This window comes from Manis javanica, chromosome 1, assembly GCF_040802235.1.
Source record: "Manis javanica isolate MJ-LG chromosome 1, MJ_LKY, whole genome shotgun sequence".
NCBI lineage: Eukaryota > Metazoa > Chordata > Mammalia > Pholidota > Manidae > Manis > Manis javanica.
The window spans coordinates 202,218,482-202,242,623 of NC_133156.1; the positions used below are offsets into that span (position 1 = coordinate 202,218,482).

At 32.9% G+C, this 24,142-nt stretch overlaps 1 long non-coding RNA gene across 1 annotated transcript in view; it reads right to left on the reverse strand.

Moving 5' to 3' along the window:
- LOC108401053 (uncharacterized) overlaps positions 1-21,767 on the reverse strand; it is a 90,344-nt gene extending 68,577 nt beyond the window's left edge. Inside the window, exon 1 of the long non-coding RNA XR_001854060.3 lies at positions 21,434-21,767. This is a non-coding gene — a long non-coding RNA (uncharacterized lncRNA). The remainder of the gene's footprint in view (positions 1-21,433) is intronic.
- Between the last annotated feature and the right edge of the window lie 2,375 nt (positions 21,768-24,142).

Genomic DNA, 24,142 nt, shown 5'->3' on the forward strand with positions numbered 1-24,142 from the left:
TCTCTGGATTTCAAAAGCACAAGATTCAAGGTTCATCCTTCATTTACCAGGAATCTCAACTCCATAAGCTTTGTACAACCTGTCTTTTGATATGATCACACAGCCAAGCTTGACACTCCAAATTCTTTCTACATAACAGGCTGTCATTAATAAGGCCCCTGGTATCCTCAACCACTACTCTTAAGGTTCAGTTTACCTTCTTGCTGTAATTAAAATTTAGCTTTCCTTTGAAGGCACTGCTTTCCCTTGTAGGATTCTCAATGTGTGGCTGTATTTACTCTCACTTGATTGCCTCCAGATGTGGAGGGGGAGTACATATCTTCTCTACTCTTCACTGCTCCTTTCAGATAATTTCCCTCCTACTTCTCTGACAAACCAGTTCCACTGGGCCGCATACAATCAGATAATAACTGCACTGAGTGTCCTTGCACAGTCACTGGCTGTCCTTTCGGTAAATATGCTTTCTTCACTCACTGAAGGTTGTAGTACCTGCTTACCCCTCTTCTACTACCACTCCTGTCCAAACTGATGATTTCGGTATTCATGAAATAATCCCTCTCATATCCTGAGTGTCTTCACCTCCACTCATCTCACCTCTAACCCGTATCAGTCACCATTTGCTATGAACAGACCAAAGATGCTGTCATTTACAATAAATGCATTCTTTTATCATCTGAATTTCAAACAGCAGTCAGGCTACCACTTTAAGAGCTCATTCCTCCTCATTCCTCATTATTCCTCATTTTGTTCATTCACTGGAACCTTCAAACCATTATCACCACGATACTAGCTCTTTGCATTACTCATTTCCTCATATCCGCCCTTGACTGGCTTTGCTTCATTTGCTATTCCTCTTGCAATGGCTTCTTTGACTGCTTATTTTTAGTACTTCTTCATTTTTAATGTATACTTTTAAGGCTATAACCTTCTCCCATAAATGAATTAGTGTATCTCACAGGTTTCCATATGCCAGGATTTTATGACCATTTAGTAAAAATATTTTCTAATTTTTATTGTGATTCTTTATTCATCTATCAATATTTTAAAAGAACATTATATTTCAAACATTTAAGGTTTTTTCTAGTTATTTTGACTAGTTTCTCAGTTAATTCCACTGTGTTCAGAGAACACACTCTACATGATTTAAATCCTTTGAAATTTGCTGAGACTTTAAAGTCAACCATATAAAGAATTTTTAAAAATGTGGGTCCACTTGAAATGATTGTGTTCTCTATAGTTTTTTGGTGTTCTGTTGTGTGTGTGTCAGTTACAGCAAATTTGTTAATTTGATTGTTCAAATATTTTATATCCTTTGTTAGTCCTATCAGTTACTAAAAGAGGTTGTTAAAACCGCTGGCTATTATTTACATATGTTTTTCCTATTGTTCTAATTTAGCTTTATATGGTGTAAAGCTATGTGAATGGAAGCATACAGATTTAGATTTGTTACATCCTCCAGTAGACTGACACTTTTATCACTATGAAATAGTCTTTTCTTTGGTAGTTCTTGCCTTAAATTCTACTTTATCTGATGTTATTGTAACTATAGCTATACCAGCTTCCTTTTTGTTAGTGTTTCTTTGAGAGATATTTTTTCCAACCTTTGCTTTCAACTACTTTGAATCCTTAGAGTTGGTATGCGTCTCTTGTAGATGGTATAGCAGATACTGTACATGCTGCATCCGTGTACCCTTGGACCACTTTACCATTTCTGTGCTTGCTAGCCTGTCTTCCAATCCCCAGCACTTGCACCTTTTGTGGAGGGCTGCCCTTAGGCTGCGGCACCCACTTTGCCCAGACACAGGTGTCAGGAAGTACCTGGGAATTAACATTCCCCAAAGGCAGTCCTTAACCAATGACTGACAAGTGTGGGAGTGTGAATACCTCAGGTCCCTTGAACTTTGGTAGTGTTTATTTTGTACTACATTCTGGGAATTTCTCATTGTATCAGGCACCAGGTATTCCTTCTGGTAGCTCGCTTCAGAGCATCCATTTATAGGCTGCCTTGCCTTCCCTGTGCCACATCTTCCTTTTCTACCTATATCCCTTGCTGCTCCCATTAAACTACTTGCACTTCATTTGTATGCTTCTGGGAGAGTACAAACGTAGAGGATCTTTAAAAAAATCTAGCTTGATAATTATTGTCTATTTGTTCAACTATTTATTTATTTTATATTTAATACAATTACTTATATAGGGATTTAAATCTTTCATCAGCTGTTGAACTTCTATTTATGCCACTAGGTCTGGTTATTCTTTTTGCTTGTTTTTTTTTAAGATTTTTAAAAGGGTTCTTTTAACGCACCTCCCATTGGTTCTTTAATTATACATTGCTTTGCTATTTTTAGTGCTTTTAGTTGTTACAACATGCATTTTGACTTATTAATGTCTGATATAAATTAGTACATTTACCATTTCCTATAGCTAACATTTTATTAAGAACTTTAGGTGATTAATGCACAAAGAAACCCAATGAGATGTATAAACATATACTGAGCAGATGAGCCAACATTCTAAACAGGATATATTTTATCCTGAGCCTACAGTTTTAGGGCTAGCACAATGCTTGGCACAAAAGATGCTCAACAAACATAATTTATTCTTTCCAACTGAAAATATAAGACTGTAAGTGAAATCTTGTGTAATTATTCTTAGCCTGAGTTTGCTGTTCTCTCTAATTTTAAGTAAAGGGCAAAAAAAAGTAGCCCTTTGAAATCCTCACCCTACTCTGTTGGCATTAGAAGTGTGGTTCACTGAGTCTACAGGACTGATTAGGGTACTATATACAGAAAGGAGCATGAGTACTCTGATACGTCCTGAGATCACATACTAGTGATTATCTTTACCATAAGATCAATATAAATACCAAGATTTCCACTCTTTCAAAACGAAAGTTCAGAAATGGCTTCTTGATAAAACCAATAGTGTTAGACAAGGCATTCAGTGGGTAGGGAGGGTGCAGTAAGGAAGAGATATTTCATTTTGCAGACTGTTGTAAATTTCAAGTGCTAGGGGTATTGTATTTTTACCTTCTCTCTAACTCAGAGGGATTAGAGAAAAACGTAAATACAGTTGCCTGGATAACAAGCTTCATTTTAGTAGCAACAGTGGTAAAGAGAAGGGGATTAACATTACATATGTATATGTATATATATATGCAGAAGTATGGAACTAAAGAATACAGATGAGGTTGAAAAAGAAATTAGCTCATTCAGTGCCTGTACAGAAATGAGCAAATATTGACATGCAATTATATGGAATCTTTTCTATAATATTATTTCCTATAAAAAAGACTTCTAAATCAAATATTCTTATTTTGGACACTTCATACAAGACAATCTCACTGCCCAAGTCCCTTTTATGGCCAAGTTAGCCTCTGCCTTAATCATTACCTGGCCTTCAGGTGCCATTCAGTTATTCTATGCCAGGTTTGAGTGAGAAAAGGTAAATATTAACTCTCCTGTTGTATGCGACATTAAGTCTGTAAATGTTTTGTGAAAAAGCTCTGTCAGGACATCAGAATATACTTTGGTGTCTGAGGTTTTGTATCCTTAAGCAACCTTAGAGTAATGAGGTCAGTCCAAATAAACTAAATAGTCTCCTGATATCTGGACAGAAACAGAGATGGGATAAAATTATGACAATGGCTCATAATACTGCACTAAACTGGGCTAAACTTCACCCTTGACTACAGAGATGAAACGAAAGAAAGGGAACCATTGGCAGGACTGGGAAGTCAGCAATATCTGTCATCACCACCCTCATATTAAATAGCCTTTTCCTTTTGATTACTCAAAAGTGATCAATTCCATCCGAACATCTAGATGTTCAAGTTTTCTATTTATAATAATAATTAATACACCCAGTCATTACAATCCTGTTGTGGAGATAAGTATATCAGGCTCTCAGAAACTGACAATATTAAACTATTGAAACACACAACTAATTCCCTTTGTTTATTTTTAACATTTTCCACAAGTATTATCTTTATACCTTAGATTTGAATGTCACTTTGTTACAGGAGAAAATGCATTGATTAGGCAGATGCAAAGCATATCCACAAAATAAATAAGTAATATATAAAATACATCTCATTGGCACTGATCTCAGATCTTTCCTTGTCATTAAGATGTAAATTCCTGATGATGGCTTGAAATGTTATTTACATGTCAGGCATTCATATCAAATAAAGTTAAAGATTTAGGTTTAAAGGAAAAAGTTATTATCGATTACTTTGCAGGAACCAGTGAGAAGGGTTGAATTTGGGCCATGAGAAGGACTTAAAATCATATCACATAGTCACTTTCTCTACCAATATGTAAGATTCATTTTAATGATTTTAGGGGAAAAGCAATGAATGTGGAGCAATCCAGGAGAATGATTCTCTTTTGTTACTAACTAACCATGGGTCATAGAAGATATAACAATTTTTACACTCTTGAGCTATCTTTAAGAACAGATTTTATCATGTATATGAAAGGGTTTTAAGCATATGTACCTTTAAAAGTATGACCATCTTAGAGATTGTAGATGGCGGCGTGAGAGGTGCGATATAGGCCTCATCCCCAAAACACATATAATATGAAAATACAGCTAATACAACTAATCCTAAAAGAGCATCAGGAAAGAAGGCTGTGCCAGACTGCATACACCTGTAGGAAAGAACAGACCTCATGGAACAGGGTATCACTGCCACTCACCTGAGACCTCCGACATCACTCCAGGAGCTGACCAGCTCCAGAGAGCAGAGCTTCGGGACACTAGAGGACACCACATACAAATAGGAAACATCAAAGGAACATGGTTCAAACCAAAATTCCACAAACACAAGAAAAAGAGCAAGTGAAACCAAACTCATCAATTTTCCTGAAAAAGATTTCAAAATAAAAATCATAAACATGATCACGGAGGTACAGAAAAAAATTCAAGAACTCAGGGTAGAATTCAGGACTGAGATTCAATCAGTAAGGAATGAAATATCTCAGATGAAACATACAATGGAGAGATTTAAAAGCAGATTAGATGTAATAGAAGAGATGGTAAATGAAATAGAAATTAGAGAACAGCAATACAAAGAAGCTGAGGCACAGAGAGAAAAAAGGATCTCTAAGAATGAAAGAATATTGAGAGAACTGCATGACTAATCCAAAAAGAAGAATATTTGCATTATAGGGGTATCAGAAGAAGAAGAAGAGAGAAAAAGGGATAGAAAGTGTCTTTGAGGAGGTATTGGTGAAAACTTCCCCAATCTGGGGAAGGAGGTAGTCTCTGAGGTCATGGAGGTGTACAGATCTCCCAACACAAGGAAGCTAAGGAAAACAACACCAAGACATATAATAATTCAAATGGCAAAGATTAAGGATAAGGACAGAATATTAAAAGCAAGCAGAGAGAGAAAAAAGATCACATACAAAGGAAAACCCATCAGGATATCATCAGACTTCTAACAGAAACCTTACAGGTCAGAAGAGAGTGGCATGATATATTTAATGCAATGAAAAAGAGGGACCTTGAACCAAAAATACTCTACCTGGCAATATTATCATGTACATTTGAAGGAAGGATTAAACAATTTCCAGATAAGCAAAAGCTGAGAGAATTTACCTCCCAGAAACCATCTCTGCAGTGTATTCTGGAGAGATTGCTATAGATGGAAGTGTTCCTAAGACTAAATAGCTGTCACCAGAGGAAATAAAACCACAGTAAAGAAAGTAGAACATTTAATTACTAAGCAGATATAAAATCTAATCAACTACCCACAAAGTCAGTCAAGGGATAGACAGAGGGTACAAAATATGATACTTAATATATAAAGAAAGGAAGAGAAAGAAAAAGGACTAGGAAGAAAAATAACCTTTAGATTGTGTTTGTAATAGCATAGTAAGTGAGATAAATTAGACTGTTAGATAGTAAGGAAGTTACCCTTGAACATTTGGTGACCACAATTCTAAAGCCTGCAATGGTAATAAGTACATATCTATCAACAATTACTCTAAATGTAAATAGTCTGAATGCACCAATCAAAAGACACAGAGTCACTGAATGGATAAAAAAACAAGACCCCCCTATATGCTGCTTACAAGAGGCTAACTTCAAACCCAAGGTGAAAACACACAGACTAAAAGTGAAGGGATAGAAAAAGATATTTCAGGTAACTAATAGGGATAAAAAAGCAGGAGTTGCAGTACTTATATCAGACAAAATAAACTTCAAAACAAAGAAAGTACCAGGAGACAAAGAAGGAAATTACATAACGGTAAAGGGGTCAGTCCAACAAGAGGATATAACTATTATAAATATCTATGCACCCAACACAGGAGCACCTACATAAGTGTAACAAATATTAACAAAATAAAAGGGGGAAAGAGAATGCAATGCATTCATTCTAGGAGACTGCAGCACACCACTCATTCCAAAGGACAGATCAACCAGACAGAATATTAGTAAGGAGACAAAGGCACTGAACAACACCTTAGAACAGTTAGACCTAAGCAAACACTCCACCCAAAAGCAGCAGGATACACATTCTTCTCAAGTGCACATGGAACATTTTCAAGAATAGATCATATACTAGGCCACAAAAAGAGCCTAGGTAAATTTAAAAAGATTGAAATTGTACCAACCAGCTTCTCAGACCACAAAGGTATGAAATTAGAAATAAATTATGCAAAGAAAATGAAAAATCCCACAAACACATGGAGGCTTAACAAGATGTTCCTAAATAATCAATGGATCAATGACCAAATAAAAACAGAGATCAAGCAATATGTGGAGAGAAATGACAACAACAATACAACAACACAAAATAGGTGAGACACAGCAAAAGCCATGCTAAAAGGGAAGTGTATTGCAAACAGGCCGACCTCAGGAAAGAAGAACAATCTCATATGAAGAGTCTAAACTCACAATTAATGAAACTAGAAAAAGAAGAATAAATAAGGCCCAATGTCAGTAGAAGGAGGGACATAATAAAGATGAGAGCAGAAATAAATAAAATTGAGAAGAATAAAAACTATAGAAAGAATCAATGAAAGCAGGAGCTGGTTCTTTGAGACAATGAACAAAATAGATAAACCCCTAGCCAAACTTATCAAGAAAAAAAAGAGAGTCTACACACATAAACAGAATCAGAAATGATATAGGAAAAATCTCTACAGACACCATAGAAATACAAAGAATTATTAGAGAATACTATGAAAAACTGCATGCCAAAAAACTGGATAACCTAGAAGAAATGGACAACTTTCTAGAAAAATACAACCTTCCAAGGCTGACCCAGGAAGAAACAGAAAATCTGAACACACCAATTACCAACAAAGAAATTGAATTGGTAATAAAAAAACTACCTAAGAATAAAATGCCTGGACCAGATGGCTTCACTGCTGAATTTTATCAAACATTTAGTGAAGACCTAATACTGTGGCTTGAATTGTACTCTTTTAAGAAACTATAGTGCAGCAAAAGTTTTAAATTTGAATGAGGCCCAATTGATTTGTTTATTTTTCAACTATGGGTTGTCTTTTTGGTGTAGTGTTTAAGAATTCTTTGATTAATCAACTCACAAATATTTTTCTCTGTTGTTTCCTTCTAAAAGTTTAATAATTTATGGTTTACATATTCCTATAGAGATGTGGAATTTAGGTCAGTGTTCATTTTTATTTTTTTGCATATGGATGTTCAATTTTTCCAACACCACTTGTTAAAAAGATCAGCATTTCTCCATTGAAGTGTTTCTGCACCTTTGTTAAAAATCAATTGATTTCTAAATAACTCATGGGTCAACACATTTCTAAACAACAAATGGTTCAAAGAAGAAATCTCAAGAGAAATTTAAAAATATTTTGAATTAAAAGGAAATGAAAATACAACTAATCAACTGATTTGTGGGATGCAGTGAAGGCAATGCTTAATGGGAAATTTATAGATTGAATGTATATATTAGAAAAGAAGAAGGGTCTGAAATCACTAATCTAATTTTCTATCATAGGAAATTAGACAAAAAAGAGTAAATAAAACCCAAAATAGTAATAGAAGCATGAATACTAATGACTAGAGCAGAAATCCATAAAATTGAAAACAGGAAATCAATAGAGAAAGTTAACAAAAACAAAAGCTGGTTCTTTGAAAAGACCAGTGAATTGATAAGCCTCTAGCCAGGCTAATTAAGAAAAAGAAAAGAGAGAAATCTCTAATATCAGAAATGAAAGAAGAGACATAATTATATATCCCATGGTCATTAAAGAGACAATAAAGAAATACTATGAACAACTCTATACCCACAAATTTGATAACCAACATATAGAGATTATCACTCCAATGACACAATTTCTCAAAATGCACATAAGAAATAGACTATCAGCATTGATCAACACCTTTTAAAGAAATTTAATAAATAATTAATGACCTTCCAAAACACAGACGACACCAAGTCCAGATAGCTTCAAGGCTGAATTCTACTGAACATATAAGGAAAAAATTGTACCAGTTCACTATAATTACTTCTAGAAGATAGAAGATGTGCAAATACTTTCCTCACTCATTCTATGAGGCCAACTCTAATTCCAAATTCAGACTCACATGTTGTCATATTTCACATAGACTACAAAGATTTATTAATGTGGACACTAAGGAATAAGAAATTTAAGAATTGAATGAGTTTATTTTTTTCTTTACATGCCAAAATGTATTTTTGATACACCAGTATGAAAGACCTGCCCATCCATAAAGCACTGGTGATGGATAGTCATATTTTTATTGAACACATATTTTTTACTTCCTGTTTCTTTATCAGCCTTCTGTGCCTCTAATCCTAGCAAGCTACTTGGGCAGGTGTTTTAAAAACTGAAGAGAAGTGACATTTTAAAGGTTTTTTTAAAAAAATATTGTATAAGTTAGATTAATTGGTTGTGTAACCTGGGGTCCAAGATGATGTTTTTAACTTCTTTATGAGCAGAAAATAGATGGGTTAGAGAAAATACAAAATATTTCTTCCACAGGGTAGCTAAGATAGGTTAGTCAAGTTGGTGATGTCTGACCACTATTTATGCATTATTAATAAAACTATAAGAATAAAATCACAAAAAAAAACATTTTAAGGAAAGAAAACTATAGACTAAGATTTCTCATGAAGATAGATGCAAAAATCCTCAACAAAATAGAGCAAATCAAATCCAACAATGTTACATAATAGAACTGGTCATGGTTAATAACTTTTGACTTGATTTGCTGATATTTTTGAAGAATTTTGTGGCACATTTAGATTTGTCTTCCATTTTTAAATCTGTTTTATGTTTGTTTAATCTGTTTTCTATTCTTTGTTTCATTCTTCTTTACCTCCTTTTTAGTTATTTGGATAAATTTTAATATTCAATTTTAACTTATATGTTTCATTTTTTACTACTACTCTTTGTATTCTTTGGTGTTTTTTCTAGAGATTAAAACACACTAATTAAATTTTCCTAGTCATTTTGACCAAGACTTTGTCATTTTATGGGCAATGTAGAAAATTACCATTTTATGTGTCCTTTTGCTATCTTTTTTATATGGTAGTTACTGTTGAAATATTGAAAATCCTATTTAGCAATGCTGTGCTTATTGCTTTTAACCATCAAACACATTTCATAAACTTAAAACAAATTAATATTCTACTATGTTTATCTATGTTTATCACTATTAACAATTTCCTTCTTCACTGTTGATGCTCAAATTTCCTTCTTGTATTATTTCACTTCTGTTTGAAAAATTACCTTTAGCAATTTTTTTAAAAAGAGTCTACTGACAGTGAATTCTCCCTAAGGTTCATTCATCTCAGAATGTCTTTACTTCACTTTCATCTCTGGAAATATTTTTACTGAATATGGATTTCTTATTGATAGTTCTTTTCTTTTAACACTTTGGCAATATTGTTCCATTTCCTTTTGGCCCTATAGTTTCTTATGATAAATTCAAAGCCATTTGGGTCATTGTTTCCCTCAAGGTAATATGACATTTTTCTTCGATTGTTTTCAAGATATTTTCCTTTGTCTTTAGTTTTCAGCATTTTTATTATGTGCTTGGGCATGGATTACTTTGAGTTATCCAGTTTAGGGCTCACTTAGCTTAAACTGTAGATTCATGTCTTTTACCAAAATCAAGTTTTCCCTCATTATTTCCTCAAATATTTTCTCTGCACTAGTTTTTCTTTTCTACAGTGACATGGATCAGCAGGATTTTTGTTATTTTTTCATAGGTTCATTCTTTTCAATCTCTTCTCTCTCATTTCTAAATGAATTGTTTTATTGACCTATTTTCAAGTTCACTGACTCTTCTTTGTCATCTCTATTTTAATATTGAGTGTGAACCTTTAAAAAAATCAGTGTGTTTTTTTTAGGCCTTAAAATTCTATTTGGTTCTTAATATCTTCTTTGTTTGCTGAGCTTTTATATTTTTCCATTTATTTCAAGAGCATCCACTCTCGAATATTGAAACATATTGAAAATAGCTGCTTTTCCTGATAATTCCAGTATTTCTGTCCTCTAAGCATTGACATCAATTGTTTCTTGGTTTGCCAAGTAATTTTAGATTGTTCTTCTGAACATTTTGTACATTATGTTATGAGACTCTAGATCTTGTTTAAATCCTGTGGAGAATGTTAATTTACTTTTTAATTTATTTTTATCTTTTAGCAGACACTTGACTTGGTTAGGTTGATGCCACAAGTTTTGATTAGTCTTTTGTGGAATGTGTTTCAATGTCAGTTCCACTTTCAAAATGTTTGCAGTGTTAAGTATATCTGTTCCATGGGTGGATCATTAAGTGGCCAGCCTGGGACCTGGGTGGTAAGCTATCTCATTGTTCAGTTCTCAAAGACTATGGAATGCTTTCAAGATCAGGTGGAATGCATGTGCAGCTTGGGGGTAAGGCTGAAAATTCATAAACAACTTTATGCAGTCACTTTCATGAAATCTTTCCTCTTTTATCTTCTCTGTACATTATGGTTCCAAGAACCTTCCCTTTTGGGTTATCCAGAAAGTTGGAATTTTATTAACCCTGGTGTACCCCACATTACCCATGGTTATGTCTGACTCTGGAACTATAAAATAGGAGGATACAAAGGGGGGGAAAAAGCAATGAAGTTCTGTACCATCCTCTTGAGACCAGAGTTTTTCTTATCACAAAGGAAGGTTATTATGCATGCTCAGAATTTTAGTTTCCTGCAGTCTCCTATTTCTGTCATTTTAGTGCCACCATTGCCTTCTGATTGTTTTGGGGCTGGGATGTGAGAGAATGGAGAAAAAGAAAAGAAAAATGGAGGTACTTCATCCATTTTCTTTGGCAGTTAGGAGACCCTTTGCCTCTCTTTGACCTAGAACTAGAGAACTTCTGGAATTTCCTCATTTTTTGGGTTGTGTTGAGATTATGGATACTAAAGGAAAAAAAGATATATGAAATAATAGTTGGATAGTACTTAGAATTCTGGTCTTCTTCCTAATGTATCAACTATTATTTACTTACAAATTCCTTAAATAGCTGCTCCCATACATTCTGTTCAGTTTTCATAATTGCATTTAGTGGGAGAGACAGGATGGAATGTGCTTACTCTTTCTTACCCAGAAATAAATTCCCATGGGAAATATTTAAAAAAGTTAAGTGTTTCAGTGCTGTTAGTATCTTATTTTTATATACTTTATAAATATTTTTAAAGGAGCTGATGGAAAAAAGGCATGAAGGATTTCGTTTTGGTATTGATTAGTTTTTCTTTACTGCTCTGTGCTCTTTCATGCTCTAACCTCAGCAAAAACAAATTGATTATTTGAGGGGCAATCATGCCAAGACTTGGCTTTTCTTTGGCTTTAGCTCATCATTCTGACAAAAATGCCCAGCATTATGTACAGTTTTTCTGTGTTTGAAAATTTTCCAATTGAAATGGGTTAGAGATGGCCACAAAAATTTCAAGATGACTGCTAACTGAAAATTACCTAATGCTTTAGAGTTTATGTTCAATTTACTATTATAGCCTTCACCCATTTTATGTATGACAATTAGCCCAGTGCATGACATATAACAAATATCAGAAACATGTTTGCTTAACTTGTTGGAAGAATAAACCATTGTGTTCAATTCTTTAAGCATACGCTAGGTGTCTTCTGTGCATGGCACTATGATAAATGGAGATAAAAAGATGACCAAGATATATCTCTGACATCCAGGAATTCTCACACTGGGAAAAACTGACTACTCTTTGTAAATACCTTATTATTATAGGGCAGAATGAAACAACTATGAAAAAGATATGCTGATCACTTTATCTGAAGGAAAGATAAAATCTAAATAGAGGTAAAAATACTGTTGAGTCAAATTAAAATACTACACAAAATTTTTCTGATTAAAGTCAGTGTAATTTAATGGCAAGAACACTGAATTGGAGTCAGGAAAAACATTTCTCTTTCTAGTTCTGCTATTTTCCCTGTCTGATCTTACAGTCCATATACTATCTTGATATTCTTCTCAATTCCTGATAAACAAGAGACAGCTGATTCTTTGGTCACTCACTGCACAAATTGATTTTATTACTATGTAAAAATGCCTCTGCCAAGAATTAATAAATATTGAGTTTGCCATATTCATTTCATGTTATTTTAGGTGATACGAAGCATCACAGATGAAGGTAGATCTTCCACTGCTTCCTTCTCAACCTTCTTCTTCAACAGTAGTTACTATTTTGAAGTTGGTTTATGTTTTTCTGGTCCAGTTTTTATTTTTATTTATGTTTATGTATCCACATGATATTTTTTTATATATTACATGACATTTTTTCATTATGCTCTAAATATCTTTTACTAACTTACTTTTTTGTAGGAATAAAGCTTAATCTTTTCACTTAAATGTATATATTAGATATTTTTTCTTGTAGATAAATATCAAATTCATTCACTGACTAAAATATTCTATAATATATATATCTACCACCTATGGATTTATTTTCCTCCCAATATTTCTTTATTAGAAATTATACACATATCCTTTTTATCTTTGGGACCCTATGATGGATTCTCTAACATATATCTGGAACTGAAATTGCTGAGTACTTGTTTATGTGTATCTTGAAGTTCATTAGATGGAGATAAATTGCTCTCCAAAGTGATATTCCTGTCAATGTTCAAAAATTCTGATTTCTCCACATACTCTCTGATTCTTGTTGTCTGACTTTTAATGATTTTCTGGATGTGAAATGGTACTTTATATGCAAGAGGTCTTGGGTAAACATGTTTTATAATGCTACTTATTCATCATGCTACTTATTTCATAAGTTCCCTACTACTCTGGTTTGCTAAGAATTATTTGTCATGTCATAGGTTTTTGTTAGTCTATATAGTTAAAAAATGTTTTGTTCTGAAATTCTTTTAACCTATTTAAGACTGTTGTGTAAGCAAGAAACAGTACTCAGGTTTGCTCAGAGTAGTTTGCCATATTCATGTTATTTTAGGTGATACGAAGCATCACAGATGAAGGTAGATCTTCCACTGCTTCCTTCTCAACCTTCTTCTTCAACAGTAGTTACTATTTTGAAGTTGGTTTATGTCTTTCTGGTCCACTTTTTATTTTTATTTATGTTTATGTATCCACACATTTAATGAATTATGTATTCATTAAATACACATAATGTTTGTCTACATTCTCCTTCTAAATGTACAGAAACCTTAATTTCATTGATAATCACTCTAGCAAGATAAAATTATAAGACATTACTTTAATAATGGTTTTATTTTATCAAACCCCTTCTCTGAAACTACTGATAATGATCATAAATTCTTTTATCCTCCATTAATGTGCTTAAACAGTAGATTACATCATTAAATACTCTGAAACACTTCTTATATTCCTGAAATAATCCTTACTATGTATACCCACATATATCACAATTATCGGACTTGGATTGCTAATATTTTATTTAGAATTTTCATATTTATGTTCATCAGTGGAATTTATTTCTAAAATTATCTTTGTCCAGTGCCAATATTTTGGTGATCTTATTTAAAAAAATTGGGGAGTTCTGCATCTCTTTCTGTTTTCAGAAAAGTTTTGAAATTAGGGTTTATCCTTCTTTTCTAAATTGAAGATACATTATAACTTGCCAACAAATTTTGATAACTGTGATAATCAGTAGTCAAAAAACGGATTGTAGATATTTTACTGAACCTCTGACCCTCAATTTCTTCATTAATGGTGATATTAACCTTATCTGCTTTATATTTCCTGTGAAACATAAAGCAAATCGTATTATATATGAAAAGCACACATTTGATTTAAATTTTAATCGTAATTTTAAAGTGTAGGATGGAAACACTGTAGAGGATTTTGACTCAATGACTAAAAGATAATAAGATTGCAGAATAGGAGTCTGGACATAACTAATCCATGGAAATGTCCAGAATCTAAGATTGATGATCGGAACTAACATTCAACTAGCTATTGTCAGTAGTCCTGGATTCCAAGTCAAGGAAATGTGTAACCCTCTCCCACTATCAATTGGAAAATTCACTTTATGTGCCTTACTTTATACATATGTTAAAGTCTACATAGCAGATAACTGTTTTTCTTCATGAAATTATTATGAAGATCAAATATCAGTGTCTTTATTGCAAAACAAAGGGTTTTAACTAGTACATTACTTAAGATACTACTAACAGGGACTGTAACAGGTTAGCATCCAAATTTTAGTGACTTAATTCAAAAAACGTTTTACATTTTTCTCTTGCTAGAGTGACTATCATTCAAAATAAGACACTTTTGCACTTGAAAGGCGGTACTCTTAATGGGACTGGGAGAGTGCACACAAATGCTGTCCTTAGCAAACCTGGGTACCTGTCTCTTGCTCACAGAATAGTCCAGTGTAGGAGTTCCTGGTCAGGTGGCTTTTATTGCAGTGGTGAATAAAAAATTAAGTTTCCTTTTAGATTTGGCTTTGTCATCTTCCATATGTAGATTACAAAACTATTCCAGTGGCAGTAGTATGCTAGTAAACCATCTTTCCAAAAACAGAAGGAAAAAAAGCCTTAATATTTACGTTTGGTGATTTCTTTGGTGTAAATACTTCTCTCACTATAGTAAATTTTAAGCTGCTAACAGTTCAACAACAGCTCAAAATATTCCTGAATATTTAGTAGCTGACTTTGATGGGTTGGTAGAATCCACACTGATAGAGTGTCTTCTCCATTCCAATAAGCTTTAATGGGAAGAAAGTATAGAAATCATGTGTGGGAGACTTTTTGTGGGCCAGGTCTTGAAATAGAGCTTATCATATTCACTTGTGATCTACTAGTTTGAATTCAGCCACATACATCGGCTACAGGGAGCTTATGATATATAGTCCAGGTCCCAAGAGGTAGCAGATTAGGTTACGTAACAGCAAGCCTACCTGTACCACGGCTAGGTAATAACAACAACAGGACCTCTTGTTAAATACTATAACAATATGACTATGAACCTTCAGTTTTCTGTCCCCTAGTGATGCAAACACTTAACCTTATATGTACTTGTGGTGAGGGGATTAGAGGACCATCTGTAATTGAAAATACAGTTGACCCTTGAACAATGTGGTTGAAAGGGGTGCTGATACTCTGCATAGTCAAAAATCCTCATACAACCTTTGACTCCCCCAAAATGTAATTACTGATTGCCTACTGTTGACTGGAAACCTTACCAATAACATAAACAGTTGATTAATATGTATTTTATAATATGTATAATATACTATATTTTATGAAAAAGTAAGCTAGAAAAGAGAAAATGTTTTTTCAAATGTCACAAATCTCCAAAAATTTTTCCAATGTATTTATTGAAAAAAAAATTGTAAGTGGACCCGCACAGTTTAAATCTGCATTGTTCAAGGGTCAACTGTACAGAGCGTGGGCTGAACACACTGCTGTGTAGAAATTTTAGAAAGAGTTCTCTTTAGTTATGGCTTGATAGAATAACTCTGTATATGTGTTGCTCATAAAACAACTATTTAATAACTTCTGTTAAATATTGAAACATTGTCTTCAAATCTAGAAACCAAGACATATTCAAATTGCACTTTTTTAGCTTTGCAATTCATTCAAATGCAATGTCTCTTGAATCACCTCCTGGTAAGGAGTGAATTGACATATCTGAATTTTTTAAAGTTTCATTAGTAGCTTTAATGGCATTAAATGCCACTAAAATGGCAGCAGTGAAGAAGTAGAGCAAAATAAAGCCACCTCGCATTTTGATGAAGCTTCTGTGTGCCAGCTTCAAGATGAACTTGTTAATTTTGTAGCTAGATCTCCACTGATTTTGTCATAAGATATATGAGAGGTGCATAATATGCTAGATAAAAAAACTGTTTTGTTCAACTTGAATTTTAGTCAATATTGATATTAAGATTATTTGAAAATACTTTGAGTGGTAAGATATTGAATTAATGGAAGTCAGATAATACAATATCAAAGCTAGCCATAATGGTATCATGTTTTCTAGGGCATGTATTTTCTTACATTCACAAAGAAATTCATTTTGCAATTTTTATTTCCCAATTACTAGTTAATTTGGTAGACATTGTTATGACATGAAAATGTTAAAATACTAAAAAGTAATTTTTAGTTTAAAAGTATGTCTTAATTTGTTAGTTGCATAACTCCTACAACCTTTAACATGGAGTCTATATTCCATGGAGCCGTTTGCTTCCTTAATGTTTATGATACATGTAATATAAAAACCAGTTTCCAACAATAGAAAATAGTGGGCAGCAATCACCAAACTAAAATCTAAATGTGTAAATCTGAATCCTGACTGACACGTAGTAGTTTGTAATTTGGAGCAAATCACTTTAATCTTTCTTTGACTCAGTTTGTCTTCTGCGAAATGGAGACTGTAAAATTTGAGTTTATGCCTCAAAGCTTTGTTATGAGGATTAAATGAGTCAATATATAAAAAGTACTTCAGAATATTAAGAGTACAAGGTGAGTGAATGTTTTACAAACATTATTATTGTAATTGTATTTCTTCGTTCTTGGTGGTGAGATTATAATTGATTTATCTTTTCTTTAAGTATCGACATTTTCCTTTTTTCTAAAGTAAACATTTGTTCAGTTAAAAAAAAAATGGAAAAACAAATTACTTGCTGATTATTTTGATAACACTCTCATTCAAGGAGTCAACATGATTTTACTAATTTTGATCCCCAGAGAGGTGAAGGCCACATTTAATCTAAATAATTATTTTAATATACTATAATAATTCTTCAAAGTTCAAATTTTGTGACAATAAAAAAATCAGCAATTGCAAAATTAATTCCTGATTTGAATATTAAGAAAAGATTATAACTGACCCTTTTCACACCACCAGCAAAGACACAAGAACTGTTTTTTCTGTATCTTCTTCACATTTCTTCTGTTCATAAATGGCCTTTGTCTTGTGAATTTTAAGTTACTTTTATAAGAAATCAATTTTTAGCTATTATTAAAGTGGGTACTCAATTGGATATTAGTTAAGTTCAGCTTTTTGCTAGGTAGGAAGAGCATTAAAATTTCAGTCTGTCACTATGATCTATCAATCACTTTCTTGATATGCAGTTCCCTGGGGTCTTGACTTAAAAATAGACTAACAATACTGATCTTTAAAAAATGCATAAACGTATAAAGTGATTTGTTTTCTATTTATAGGAAAACTCTAAACATTGACCAGATACAAAGGCTTTTGTGGCTTCTTGTATTCCTCTCAGATGTGAATTCTATCTCCCAGTAGCATATCACAGCCCTAGTTGAAGCCTCCGTTTCTGGCCTCCTACTGGGACCTATCTATGTGCAATTTTTCTCAGGAAGAAAATGATAGTTAAAATCACAGTTTAAGCATTTATATCTTTATTTGGCACATTAGATTTAATATTAGAGTATCTGTATGGTTAATATTGTCACTGACCACATGTACATTTACATGCCATGTCCTAGAAAAATACATGTTTCAATCTGGTATCTGCCACTCATTAGCTTTATAAACTTGGTTATCTCCAAATGCTCCAACAAACCAGGATGTTATAATAGAAGGGCTTGTTCCTTTCTCTCTTTCACAGTCTATAGTTTATGAAATTTAACAACTCCCCAGAATTCTTTTTGAAATCCAATAATCAAACCCTATGGACCAGAATGTGTTCACTTAGAAGAGAGACCAAGAAATCAAGTCTATAGAAATGGCAGCACATGTCTAACAAAGAAGTACAATAGCAGTATATATTGGAATCAAAGCTAGAGGATAGTGCTCATGCATATAGATTTGTAGTGAGGAACAGGTAGTGCAAATGACACTATTTTGGAAATTGTTGAATAGCAGGCAGATGGCAGGTGATAGCATTATTGTTGCATGACATAGTATTGCAGAGTGTAGTAGGGCTGAGAGGAACTTGGCAGTTTGCTATTCAGAGGCAGTTTGTGTTTTAATTAAAAATATGGAGCTAGACTGTTTGGGTTTGAATCCAGGAGCCACCATTTACTAGCCAAACGGTTTGAGCAAGTTACTTCATATTCCTCTAATTCAGGTTCCCCATCCCTATAAATAGTAGCTACTTCACAAGGGCTGTTACGAGGATTAATGAGTTTATGTATATGAGGCAATTTAAAAGGTTTTCTGGCACATTATTATTAATTTTTAGTGTTTGTTACTATTTGGCTACTCAAATTCCAAATTATTAAATTAGAAAATTCAGAATCTTAATGTTTTCCTATTATCATTCAATAATTATTACTTTTAATAAGGAAATTAAATCTTTACAGTTGTATTTACTACAAATTCTTTCTATCATATGGTGGCTTGCCTTTTCATTTAAAATATGATATAGCCAAAATTATTGCTCTTTTCTAGAATAAAGTTTAAAGATGAAAATAAAAACCCTTGAAATCACAATATTTGTGCATTTCCTTGTCATTCACATGCATACATTTTTACATGGTCGTAAATTTCTCACACATACTCTTATCAAATTCTGTTTAGTATCACACTAAAATTTTCCATATTTCTTTTAAATCTTCATAACCATCATACTGCAATGGCAGCAACATATTGGCTCATGTTGATATTGAATCTTGTCATTAATTTCTCTTTGCTTTGATCTCTGTTAAAATCCAAGTTGAATTTGTGACCCAACTTTAATATTTCATTTGTGCACAATACTTCTTTTAGAACTACACTTGTGTTACTGATTAGTCATTACTGTATTTTTGTGATTTTATGCAATTCTTTTGCTGCTATAATTAATGCTATAATAAATCCACTTCTTTTTTTTTTTTCAATGGATCCTCTCTTAAAATAATAAGGAAGTCCAATAATGAAGCTGAGGCAAAGAGTTACTCTGCCTAAAGCAGAAATAGAATCCTAAAACTCTACCATATGTGCACTCTTACTCTCTCATCCTTTCTCTGAAATGTGTGACAGAGGTGAAGATTTCTGGTAGCACAGTTTTTAACACTATTAACCTAAATATATTCAATTGTTCTTATGTTTGTTCTAAATGTGCTACTGGTTCAGATAAGACCATATAAGACTTCAGTACTTTTATCATTTTGATCTTCTGGTAAAATGTTTCACTGAGCTACGTTTTAGAATTTGACTCAATTTGCAGTATTTACTGTGAGCATGCTGTTGAAGAACGTTTTGTGTTCTTTAAGGAGAATCACACTTATGAGGTTCCATGAGAGAAATTCTTCTCAAACATTAGGACCAGCATGGAAAAATGTGCCTTATTCCATCTACTGACGTTCAATATTAGGAACAACGAATCATGTAATTGATTTCTCTTTGCTTGGATTTCTGGCTAGAGTTGAATTTGTGACCCAATTCTGACAATTAAACCCAATACCTTGTGTAGTAAATTTACAGGGACTTCCTTTGACTACTTGTGTTTTTTACTTTGCCTTGATTTCTTTACTTCATCTCTCTCACAACTCCCTGGCTTCTGCAAGTTGTTTTGGAAACAACATACATATTATTTATTGGGTTAAGCTCCCTGTAATGGAATTATTGTGTGAATATAATATATAAATGTCCTTGTGGCCTTTGACGTCTATTACAGCATTTGATTTGATGGAAGAAAGAGTCTCTGCCTTGACTCAAAGCTACTTTTATTATGAATTCTTCATGAATTAAATTCATGGAAATGAACCTAACATATGCAAGGTGAGCAATGCCTGTCTCATCTGATTGTTGTGAGAACTGAAGAAGAGGACATATGTACAATATGTCTAATAGCTCGATAAATTCTGATGCATTAATATTAGCCATTATTAAAGTATTTTCTAGCCAACTACATTACCGATGTCTTCAGTTTCCATTAAATTAAAAAGTCTAAAGGTTGTATTTGCAGCAAATGTTTCAGCAATAGAAAATTTATTTTACTTTACTAATGATAAAGATGTCTCAGAGCCTTTCGGCAAATAATAGTCTCCTGTGGTGCACATTTTAGCCAACTGGATTTCTCTACACTAACCTTCCTGCCTGTGCTTCTGCTGTAATTGTCCTTATGAAATGGTCAAGAGAGATGGTTGAAAGAAAATTAATGTCCATTAACTGAAAGATAACAGGTTTTCAAATACAGTAGCTTTGTATAGGGCTTTGTTTGCTGCACATATGAATGAAATTACCACACTGTTTATTTTCAGCCAATAATTAGTTTTTAATTGTAAAAAGTAGGAATTACTGCTAAGGCTTTTATTTATTGAGTTGACTCCATCATTCTGGTTGGGGATAATGCAGTATTTACTGTGGAGTACATGCTGTTTACCGCGAGGATTACTTTCACACTCACATAGTTCTAAATGGTAAATTAACTCAGGTAAAGGCTTTTAACATGTGTAGCCAAACCAACTGTCCAAAAGCTGCAAAAGCATGTTTAATTTTTTTAGTAACAGATTGAGGAATAAAGACGTGCTGACGTCTGAAAATATGTACTCCACCATATGTGAAATACATTCTATCCCTGTTTTCTTTACAAGAGAAAAGAAAGGAAAAGAATCCACTTGGTATTCATCCTAGCTTTAGAAAATGAATGTGTCTGTGGTTCACTATGCTTTGGCTTTTAATTGCCTATTTGACAATAAACCTATTTCCATAATGTAGTGTCTATATTTCATGTTTTATTTGATGTGCTCCTAATTCTAGATAATAGCATTTAGCTATTTCTGTTCAGTTTATTCTGTATCATAGCATTGGTTGTCTCAATTTTAAAATAATCACCATTTAGGAGGATTTTTAGGATCCTCACACCCTTCTGAAATGTTTGCATTCTTTGCACATTATTTTGAAAGAAATTACAAGTGAAAAATAAGAATACTGTCAATATATTTTGTTTTAAAAAACAGAAAATATCTAGTTTAAATATGTATTCCCTTTGCACCACCCCCACCCCCAAAAAAGAAAATGAAACGAAAAAGACAAAAAAACTTACCTAGTAATGTTTTGGACCAGAGGGCATTCATTTTCTTTTTATCTCACTGCAAGTTTCAACTTGACTTCATGAAGTCATAAAAATAATCCAGATCTAGTAAACATAAGAATAATATATATCAACATAAAAGTAAGTTGCAGGTTAATTACTTTGAGGTTATTCTTGTGCATTTGAGGTTTTGAACCATCTTCTCAGGATCACATGGTTACACAGAGGTGCATTAGGAGCCACTGCAGTGGAGACAGGCAGGCCTAAATGAGTTGGGGGCTGAAGCTCCACACTACTTCTACTAGGTAAGTTCTGCACTGATTATTCCTATGTATTGTGTTTATAGATAAAAGTACTTTTTTTAAAAAAAGGACAAAATTCCCTGATATCTAATCATGTTATTGTTACTAATGAGAAAACTGAGATTCAGAAAAGGTAAAGGGCTTTCCTAGATAATGATTAGCTAGTGTTACCAACTACAATGTAGTCATACATTACCTCCACTTTTTAACTAGGTTTGCAACCACTTTTTGCCTAGCCTGGCTTGATTGTGCTAGACTCACATTTGCTCTGTTACTGATCAGTGGCCATGTTTTGCAGGAGATGATAACTGCCTTCTGTAACTTTCCCTTGAAGTACATGGATTTTTTTCCAACAACTTATATCTTTTTTAATGGAGGTGAAATTCACATATAATGAAATGTGCATATCTTAAGTGCATAGTTCAATGAGTTTTGATAAGTGTATACACCCAGGTAACCAACAGCTACATTATAATGCAGAATATTTCAATCATATTTTCCTGTCTCTCTTTCCCACAGCTCTGTAGAAAAGAACCACTTCTGGTTTCCATCACTATAGACTAGTTTTGCCCCATCTAGAACTTCATACAAATGCAATATATAGCACCTACTCTTTTGTGTCTGGATTCTTTTGCTCAACATGTTTCTGAGATTCACCCATATCATTGCAGATATCAGGAATTATATTTTTTATTCTAAAATAGTATTCCATTGTTCAAATATATTATGATTTGTTTATACATTACTTTGTTAATCAATCTTAGGATTTTCACCATTTATTTGTGTGAATAAAGGTGCTAAGAATGTTGTACAAGTCTTTTTATGAACATATGTTCATTTATCTTGGTGTTTATTTAACTTCCTAAAGAATTGTTCAATAGTTCTCCAAACTGGTTATTCCACTGTATATTCCCACAGAAGTGTATGAGAGTCCCAGGTGCTTCGTATCCTTCAGGTATCAGTCTTTTAAAATTGAGCCATTTTATTGTCTATGAGACAATATCGTAATAAAATTTCAATTTGCATTTTCCTTGTGGTTCATGATGTTGAGCATTTTTTATGTACTTACTGGTCAATCTTGTATTTTTCTTTTTTGGAAAATTTATTCAAGTCTTCTGGGCATTTTTAATTTGGTTGTTTTCATAAGAATTTGTTATACATTCTGAATATGAATCTGTTATAAAATATATGCTTTGGAAATATTTTTTCCAAGCCTGTGATTTGACTTATTTTATTAAAGGCAGCTTTTGATGAACACAAGTTCTTAATTTTGATAAAACTCAATCCTTCCCTTATTTATTTACTTATTTTTGATTATATGAAGTTACTCTTTTATGCTTTTTTTCTACAGGCTCTGTATTTTTGGCTTTTATGTGTAGGTCTATGAATATTCTCAAATTATTGGGTATGATGTAAATTGAGGTTGAAGCTCATTTTCTTCTTCCAAACTCTTAATCACCACCATTTGTTGAAATGGCTTTCTCCACTGACATGCACTGATATGTTTGTTGACAACTGGTTGACCATATATGTGTTAATCTATTTCTGGATTTCCTATTTCATTACATTAATCCTACTGTTTTGCCAGTACTACACAGTCATGATTCATGGAGCTTCGTAGTACATCCTAAGGCCAGGTGTGTAAGTCCTCTGACTTTATTTTTTTCAAGATATTTAGGCTATTCCAGGTCCCATTTTCACAAATATTTTAGACTCAGCTTATAACTTTCTATAAAAAGAGAGCTGGAATTTTTATAGTATTATATTAAATCTATAAATCAAGCCAGGAAGAATCCAATCTTAATAATATCAAATCTTCATACTTGTGAATGTTGTATACTTCTCTTGTTATTTAGATTTTTAAAAATGTTTTTAAGTGACATTTTGTTTCAGTTTAAGGATTTCACACTTTGTATGTGAAATTTGTATCTAAGTATCTTATAGTTTTTGCTGCAAATAAAAATGGTATTATTTTGTTTTACAATTGGTTGCTACCACTGTTAGAAATACAGTTGATTTTTGTGTATTGGCCTTGTATCCTGTGATCTTGTCAAATTCACTTTTTAATTCTACTAGTTTTAAAGTAGTTTTTACATAAACAATATGTTGTTTCTAAATAAAGGCATTTGCTTCTCAATTAATTGACTATAAGCATTTGTGTTTTTATTTCCTTACCTTATTGCACTCACTGAAATGTTTAGTATGATGTTTATTAGAAGTTGTAAGAACACATCTTTGCTTTGTTCCTGGTATAAGGATGAAAACATTTAACATTTAATTTTAATAATTAAGTAAGATGTTAGTTGTGGGGCTTTCATAGATATGCTATTTTTCAAGTTGAAGATGTTTTCTTGTATTCCTAGTTTGCTGAGAATTTTTTTAATCAAATAGATACACAAATTTTTTCAAATGCCTTTTC